We start from the raw sequence: 9,344 nt of genomic DNA, 5'->3' as shown, positions 1-9,344 counted from the left end.
ACCGCCGAGATTTTGCATCGGTTGCCTCCCCGAGGGCAGACCGCCCCCACCCCTGAACCCAATGAGAACATCGTGTTTGTTTCCCACTTCCTCCGAGGTCTAGGCCTTGCCCTGGATCCTTTCGTCAGGGGTTTGATGTTTTACTACGGGCTAGATTTTCATGATCTAGCTCCGGACTCCTTTCTTCATATCACGACATTTATTGTCATGTGCGAGGCCTTCCTCCGGGTTACCCCTCACTTTGGCCTATGGCTCAAGACCTTTGAAGTGAAGCCGAAGATGGTCGAGGGGCAACATGCAGCGTGTGGAGGTGCCTCAATACGCAAGATGACGGGAGCTCCGTGGCCCAAAGGTTCCATCCCAGAGGTGTCTAAATTGTGGCAACAGGAGTGGTTCTACATCATGGCTCCTAGAAGTGCCAAGTGGGCGGCCCCCCTATTTTCTGCTCGGGCCCTCCACCACAGTTGATGTCATGGATCAGCAGAGGTTTGAGCTGGGGCCCAGTCAAGGACGTGCCTATACTGAAAGGCCGCATTCGAGATCTCTTCAATGGAGATTTCAGTTTGGTTGCGGTAATACATGTTATGCTGGTTCGTCAAGTCCAGCCTTGCAAACGCCGGCCTCTTCGCCTGTGGGAGTTCAATCCCGAGGGACCGCGTGCCATTCAAAATTTTCTCGGCCTGACGCACGAGGAGATGTACAAGTCATTCTCCGGACCTCAGGTGGAGTGTCCGGAAATCACCGAGGACGTGGGCCTGAGTAGTAACCGCACCGTCGAATAGGTAAGGCATCATCCGGCCGAACATACTATCTCTACTTTGTTACGAAGTTATTTCTGAGAGTTCGCTTTTTGACCAGGACTGGCTAACAAAGGCGAAGTTGATTCGGTGTTCGGCCCCCCTCCCTGAGGGTTTGGAAAATCCGGTATTGGAAAAGATGCTCCAGACCGCACCTTGCCCGGAGCCCTCGAAGGAAGATACTGTGGAGGATAATGCGGGCGGACGCGGACCCCCAACGCTGCCCATTCTAGCCAAGGGAGCGAGCGTCTCCATGAGGGAAGGCGACCAGAAGAGGAAAAGGACTGCGCCCGGGGATTCGGAAGCCGAAGCTTCCAAACGGGAGAAGAAGTCTTCCACAGAGGGTCCTACCTTGGGGGCGCTGTTGCCGCACAAAGTCCGCGGGGGGATCAATTCTCCCACGAGTCGTAAGCAACCCGAAATACTTTTAATAGTACAGATATGCCATCTTTTTCTTCTGAGAAAATAACCACCGCATATATTTTTGCAGTTCGGGCCTTAGCCCCTCTCAAACGAGCTCATCTTCAGGGGATCTTCTTCCAGAGATGATGGAGAGCGAAACGCCTCCTCCGGACTCCTCCGCTCCAGAAGCGGGCGACCCTGAAGTGTCGTCGTGGAGGGCCTCTCCGAGTCCGGTGAGGCTAGAAGATAATCCCATTGACCCCCGAAGCTCCTAGTGTCCGGCTCCCGAAGAGAGCAGACAAAAGAGTCCGGGACCGTCTAGTGTGCAATCGGATGTTCTGAGGGAGTTGGTGGGGCGAGCGGCCATCTCAGATGAACACCATGTGATGATGAATACGGTGATGGAGAGAATATCGTCCGCCGAAAGCGGATTGCATGAAGCTTTGTGAGTCTACTGATAGGCTTTGAGGTACGTAAAAGAATGTACGTAAAAGATAGTAGCCCCTGAGACTCTGGTTGTCGTCGGAAACGACGACGAACAGAGGATCATTTTCCCAGGAAATAACCATACTGCCTCTATGTGCAGGTGATGGAAGCTCCGGTGGCTAGCCGGACTAGCGAGTTTGCACATTTAGAACGACAGTTGGATGCGGCAGACGCCGACATCGAGCTTGTTAACAAAAGTCTTGATGAGGCACAGGGTAAGTGTCAATATCTGGTAAATGCCACATAGGAAGAGCAGCATGATGCCAGTATCTTTAATATGTTGTGACTGCAGATGGAGCTGCCACTGTTGAAGCCTTGCGGGCAGAACTTGCCCGAGCCAAGGAACAAGCGAGGTTGGGTAATGCGGCTGCTGTGAAGGCGGCCGAAGAGTTGCAAGCCGAGAAGGCCGCGCATGGCGAGACCCGAGACAAGATGGCCAAGATGGCCATAGAATTAAAAGCCGCCGCTGACCGTTGCCGGGTTCTTGAAAAGGAAAACCAAGCGAAGGTATCGGACCTTGAGAAGGCTGCTGCGACGAAAAAGGATCTCCGCTCTGCTATGAGGGCAAAGAAGGAGGAGCTGCGGGAAGCCGGGGATATTGTAGCTGGGAAATCCTTTATGTTGCGGAGGAAATTCAGAGATCCACGGTATGCCCCTCTGGATCGGCTATGGAGTTCGGAGGATGTGTATATGGATTTGGCGGCGAGCGCCGCCGATGCGGCCAAGTACTTCCAGGGTCAGACGGACCGTGGAGTAGACCAGCTGTTTTGGACACAATTCCATTCTCCCGAGCGTCCACTTTCATTGACTGACCAATTAGCCGAATGGGCTGAACTAAATAGGTTGTCCGGACTCTCTATGAGGTCTGTTGTGGATCAGCTATGGCCGGGAAGGTCAAAACCGAACAGCTATTTCAGCTTGGTGCAGCAGGTCCTTGACGTGGTGCCGCGCATTAATGCGATGAGGAGGTCGGCGTGCATAGAGGGCGCACGGATGGCCTTTGCCCGTGTTAAGGCATATTGGGCGGAGATGGATGCTAACAATGTTGCGGCGCGGGATTCGGCTATAGGTCGAAAGGCTGCCGAGCACTACTTTGAAGAAGTTCTTGAGGGTGCTCGTTTGATAGAGACCCAGTGCTCAAAAAATATTATGTTTGAGTGATATGTAATCTCATTGTAAGCGAAATGCTTTTATAAATTTTTATAAGGCTATTTTTATACTTTTGCCTGAAAGTAATATGATGCCTCCTGGGCGGCCATTTATGTATACATGTGTATAACCTGAAAGATTGCAGCCGTCGGCTTCAACCCTCACGCATATAATGCGGAGGTGCTCGTAAAAGCACGCATTCACACTTAACCCAACGTCTTGGTCCTATTAAGGAGGTGATAGTGGAGCGAGCGAGGCAACCGGACTATAATGCTTTAGCACTTTCACTTAGCCATAGGAGTTTGACAGTGGGGCTACTAGATAGCCCCTGGTGGCTCCGCACTCTCCCGATCTCGGGGTGCGTACATGCCTGGCCGGGAAATGGCCCTTCGTTAAGGCGGAGGAATTCTAACATTACCACAGGTCATCGAGTGGTTGACCAGTCTCACGCTATATCATGACAGTCAGTTTTCGGCTTTCTCTACTAAGGTGCTCGTCCAGATGAACCAGGGCACAATCGCAGTAGTTCTCCTGGTGCTACCTTAGCCGACAAGGCAGAACGTAAGGCACCAAAACACAGGAGCCGGGCAAACCCAACATTTGACCAAAGACAATGATTTGGAGCTGATGCATATAGGGCCAAACTCGCGACGCCGAACACTCTCTAAGGTATTCGGTCTTTGTGGTATAAACCGGTCCTAAATAGTGGCCTTTGTAAGAAGCCCCGTGTGTCCAGGTACGTGCATTGTTCTGGCATGGCTACATGCCAAGACGTCAGCATCCTTCTCAACGGTGGATATGTATCAACAAGAGACAGTAAAAAAGGTTTACGCAGGGTCTTAATCTAAAAAGAATCCTTGGAGCGGGTCCCTGCTGCACGTCTGCGCCTGTGTCTCTGTTGTGCCGTATCCTGGACGGGTGTAGCACGATGATCGTCTGTAAAAGAGAGGAAGTTAAGTGAAAATGTTATCGTGCAAAAGGATAGTTTTTAAACAAACCATGTATAATTCAAGATGATAAGAAATTGCCACTTGTCTGCACGCGTTGAGCCCCTTGTATTGACAAATAGGGTTGGACCACTTATTTCCGTATAAATAGTGGCTCCGGACTTGATTAGTTGTATCTGAGGTCTTGACGACCTATTGGATGCTTTCGCTTGTCCGGGTGCCTTTAGTGTGCGGCGGCCAAGGCAGCCTCACTCTCTTCGGCGCGCAGAGATCGCTTGATATTTCCGTGCACTGTAATGATGCCACATGGACCGGGCATCTTGAGTGTGAGGGAGGCATAGTGTGGTATTGCATTAAAGTGAGCGAAAGCTTCGCATCCGAGCAGTGCTTGATAGCCACTTTGAAACGGAGCAATGTGGAAAGTTAAATGCTCGCGACGGAAGTTATTGGGGAGCCGAATGTAACTTGTAGTAGGAGGGAGCCTGTACAACGAGCCCCTGGGCCTGGCGTTACTCCTTTAAAGGTAGTATTGCTATCGCGAATTTGTGTTGGGTATAACCCCATCTCGCGGATTGTATCCTGATATATTAGGTTTAGACTACTGCCGCCGTCCATCAAGACCCTTGTGAAGTGATATCCGCCAATTACTGGGTCTAATACCAGGGCAACCCATCCTGCGTGCCGGATACTTGCTGAGTAATCGCGATGGTCGAAAGTGATCGGTTGAGATGACCAGTGGCAGGACTTTGTGGTGACAGGCACTTGGGTATACTTTCCTGGGAGTGCCGCGTTGTTTTTTCCCTTGATTACGTGTAACACGTTTACTGTTTTGACTTCTGGTGGAAATTGCTTTTGTTCCCCCGTGTCTTGCTTGGGGGGCTCGTCCTCGTCTTCACTTGGTGTATCCTCCCCCTTGTGTACGGCGTTGAGCTTGCCGGACTGCTTGAAGACCCAACATTCTCTGTGGGTATGATTAGCAGGTTTACCAGGGTACTATGAATCTGACATACTTGGTCCAGAATTTTGTTGAGGCTGGACAATTCATCCCTGGTGCCTTTAGGGGGCGGCTTTTGACCTGGCCGAGAGCTTTTGAATCCACTTTTTCAGACTCCTCGCGGTGGCAACAAGCCTTTTACGGGCAGTCTGCTGCTCCGGGTGCCTGTCCGGCGTTATGTCATCCGGACCATTATCCTTGATAGGATTTGTTTGTTCAGTTTGATTATCCGGATTGTCGTTGTCCGGCAGCGGTTCGCCCTGCTCCAGCGCTGGGTCTGTGTGATCGCTACTTTTGTCGAGGCGGGATTTGGGGCGGCGCTTGCGTCGCCGCTTTGACTGCTTTTCGAGGGAACAGGCCTTTGGTGTGTCCGTTCGCTCCTCGTCGTCATCTTTTGGTGCGTCCACCATGTATACGTCATATGACGAGGTGGCGTTCCAGGGCCCAATAGGCGCTGGTTCTTCATCGTCTCCTTCATCGGCGTCCATACCGTCGATGTCTTCGGAGTTGAGGTCGAGCATGTCGGTTAAATCATCGACGGTGGCTACAAAGTGGGTGGTGGGTGGGCTTTGAATTTCTTCATTGTCCGTATCCCAATCTCGCTGACCGTAGTCCGGCCAGGGCTCTCCTGATAAAGAGAGAGACTTTAGTGATTCCATAATATCGCCGAAGGGCGAGTGTTGAAAGATGTCCGCGGCAGTAAACTCCATGTTTGGCGCCCAATCGGATTCGATCGGCAGAGGCGCGAATGGTTTGGAGTCCGGAGAGGAGTCCAGCTCCTTGGAATCATGAGTTTCGCGGAGTGCGGGGCTGGTGTTCGGCTCAATCGCCGTTAAGATTGCAGCCCCCGAGGCGGCGTCCAACCGTCCGTCCTCGATCGGCGCGGTTGGCTCTGAATTAAGGGTCAAAGCTGATGCGGGTGCGGCCTCCAGGGCACTGTTCGGCGGCAGAGATAGATCATGCTCGTCGGGACAGTGCGGCGCGCTCGGCAGTGGCTCGAATCCGTCGAAGATCAAGTCCCCGCGGATGTCAGCCGTGTAGTTTAAACTTCCAAATCTGACCTGACGGCCAGGGGCGTAGCTTTCGATCTGCTCCAGTCGGCCAAGTGAATTGGCCCGCAGTGCGAAGCCGCCGAAGACGAAGATCTGTCCGAGGAGAAAGGTCTCACCCTGGACTGCATCGCTATTGATGATCGTAGGAGCCATCGAGCCTGACGGCGACGACACAGAGGAACTCTCAATGAAAGCAACAATGTCAGTGTCAAAACCGACGGATCTCGGGTAGGGGGTCCTGAACTGTGCGTCTAGGCCGGATGGTAACAGGAGGCAAGGGACACGAAGTTTTACCCAGGTTGGGGCCCTCTCGATGGAGGTAAAACCCTACGTCCTGCTTGATTAATATTGATGATATGGGTAGTACAAGAGTAGATCTACCACTAGATCGAAGAGGCTAAACCCTAGAAGCTAGCCTATGGTATGATTGTTGATGTGTACGTTGTCCTACGGACTAAAACCCTCCGGTTTATATAGACACCGGAGAGGGTTAGGGTTACACAAAGTCGGTTACAATGGTAGGAGATTTTCATATCCGTATCGCCAAGCTTGCCTTCCACGCCAAGGAAAGTCCCTTCCGGACACGGGACGGAGTCTTCAATCTTGTATCTTCATAGTCCAGGAGTCCGGCTGAAGGTATAGTCCGGCTATCCGAACACCCTCTAATCCAGGACTCCCTCACAAAGCAAGAGTTTATTGTAAAAAAATGGAAAGGATACTAGTAAACAAAGTCTATTTTAATGAAAACTCTAATGTTCCTAAATTTTATGGACTTTCCCAATATCGACGGTTCCCAAGATAATAGCTATTATTCTTTTAAGTTACCTATTATTTGAAGTTAGCCGCCATGGTGAAATTGGTAGACACGCTGCTCTTAGGAAGCAGTGCTCAAGCATCTCGGTTCAAATCCGAGTGGCGGCATTCTTGAAAAAGAATACAATAGATTAGAAATCAATTCGAAATTTACAATTTCGTAATGGGACCTTCCCCTTATGCTATTTGCAACTTTAGAAGATATACTAACTCATATCTCTTTCTCAACGATTTCAATTGTGATTACGATTCATTTTATAACCTTATTAGTTTGTGAACTTGGAGGATTACGTGATTCGTCAGAAAAAGGAATGATAGTTACTTTTTTCTCTATAACATGATTCTTAGTTTCTCGTTGGGCTTCCTCGGGACATTTTCCATTAAGTAATTTATATGAGTCATTGCTCTTCCTTTCATGGGCCCTGTATATTCTTCATACCATTTCTAAAATACAGAAGTCTAAAAATGATTTAAGCACAATAACTACGCCAAGTACTATTTTAACGCAAGGCTTTGCCACATCGGGTCTTTTAACTGAAATGCATCAATCCACGATACTAGTACCTGCTCTATAGTCTCAGTGGTTAATTATGCATGTCAGTATGATGTTATTAAGCTATGCAACTCTTTTGTGCGGATCCTTATTATCTGCCGCTATTCTAATCATTAGATTTCGAAATAATTTCCATTTCTTTTCTAAAAAGAAAAAATGTTTTAAATAAAACATTTTCTTTAGTGATATTAAATATTTTTATGAAAAAAGAATTGCTTTAAAAAGAACCTTTGTCCCTTCATTTCCAAATCATTACAAATATCAATTAACGGAGCGTTTGGATTCTTGGAGTTATCGTGTCATTAGCCTAGGATTTACCCTTTTAATCGTAGGTATTCTTTGTGGAGCAGTATGGGCTACTGAGGCCTCGGGATCCTATTGGAATTGGGATCCTAAGGAAACTTGGGCATTTATTACTTGGACCATATTCGCAATTTATTTACACAGTAGAACAAATCCAAATTGGGAGGGTACGAATTCTGCACTTATAGCTTCGATAGGATTTGTTATAATTTGGATTTGTTATTTTGGTATAAATCTATTAGGAATAGGCTTACATAGTTATTGTTCGTTTAAATTAACACCTAAATAATTCCATAAAATAAAACCTTCATGAAATGAAGGTTTTTACTTTTATGTTTTATTTGAGAACACCTTGAACGCCATCTCAAAGGGTGTGAGAACCTGGAATTAACTTCCAGATCCTCCTGTGTATATTTGTCAACCCCAGGATCATTGTTGACAACACAGTGAAATGTTATCATTGTAGAATACGTAAAAGCATTACAAGTAGTATATTTGTCACAAGACATACCTAGCGAAATGTCTCATGACATTTATTACATTCAGAAAAACAACGGAAAGTACAATGCGTAGCTACTTCATCTCAGCCACAGGCAGTCGATGTAGTCCACGTGACCTCACTCATACGGATCGCCATAGTTGTTGTAGCCATCCCCTTCGTCCTCATGGAACTCTGTTGTCAACAAAGATTATTGCCATGAGTACATTACGTACTCAACATGCCTCCCTCGGAGAAGGGCCTAATAGCTACATGTGGCTTCAAAGGAAGGCTGTATGGCTCATTTGCATAAAGCTAATTTTGTTTCAAAAATATAGCAGTTGAATAAAAGCACCTTTTGATGAAAACCTGTTCTATCTCCAGAATAACTTTCATTAAAGTGAGGATCCTCGATCAACTCACACTCTTCATAGGTTCCAAGAATAGGGGCAAAGAGGGAATAAGCAAGACAGGTCCTGTATGTCGAGAAAGATTCATGTGCTGTCCTTGACCGTGGACACGGCTATTCGAATAGTTTTACACTCTGCAGAGGTTGTACACTTTACCCGCACGACACAATCCCGACTTGTTGCCACTAGTCGTTGCTAGCGTAGTACACCATATGGTATACCGGCAGGGAGATTGTGACGAGGTCTTTGGACTAGATCCCCCAAAGATGTGACGTGCCCACCGGGTCTGGCGCACGGAACTGAGAGTACGTCCTCAAACCGGTCCCCCCATATGTGCCGAGGATACTCCCCGCAGGGCAGCTATCCCATCTGCGGTACGGCGACATCGACACCTAAGGCTGACTAGCTTACTTGACCAAGCCAGTGCCCATATAGCATGTGGTTGTACTGTTATCACAATCTTCAAATCCAAGACTTATTAGGCCTTAAGCGGCACAGACGACTGATTTCCCCCTTCAACTCGTGAAGGGCAGCCAATTGCTCCTTCAATCCTTGATTCAGCTGTCGCCCGCGCCAGTATTCAGATGGTAAGTTTCACCCAGAGTAGAAGAGGATAGAGAAGGTCAACAAGGCCAACTTGCCTAGCTCAGCGAGCTCAAGAAATAAGTTTCAAGTGTCAATGACTAAAAGGACATTCAACAAAGCACCTATAGGGTAATAAGCATGGCTAAGCATTTCTACTCTACCAGAATACTATATAATTCTACTCGGGTGTCAAGTGAATAGGCGACAAGCGGATTAGGGTAATGTGTCAATCGACACACTAGCTACGAGAATTAAAATAGCATGCATATAGTAACCATAAAACAGAATGCAATTTTGTAAACATAGGATAAATATGATCAAAGAAGGAGGCATGCCTTCGTTGTTGAGTCCTTCTTCGGTAACCTATTTCTGTCC

The 9,344-nt window shown here is 48.1% G+C and overlaps 1 non-coding gene across 1 annotated transcript; it reads left to right on the top strand.

The window, feature by feature from the left end:
* Positions 1 to 6,668: 6,668 nt before the first annotated feature.
* On the top strand, positions 6,669 to 6,748 carry TRNAL-UAG. Its single transcript has one exon. It is a non-coding gene; the product is annotated as a tRNA-Leu (tRNA).
* Positions 6,749 to 9,344: the final 2,596 nt, after the last annotated feature.

Source organism: Triticum urartu, chromosome 1 (genome assembly GCF_003073215.2).
Source record: "Triticum urartu cultivar G1812 chromosome 1, Tu2.1, whole genome shotgun sequence".
Classification (NCBI taxonomy): domain Eukaryota; kingdom Viridiplantae; phylum Streptophyta; class Magnoliopsida; order Poales; family Poaceae; genus Triticum; species Triticum urartu.
Note: the sequence above shows the minus strand (reverse complement) of the source record. Positions and strands in the feature narration are given on the sequence as shown.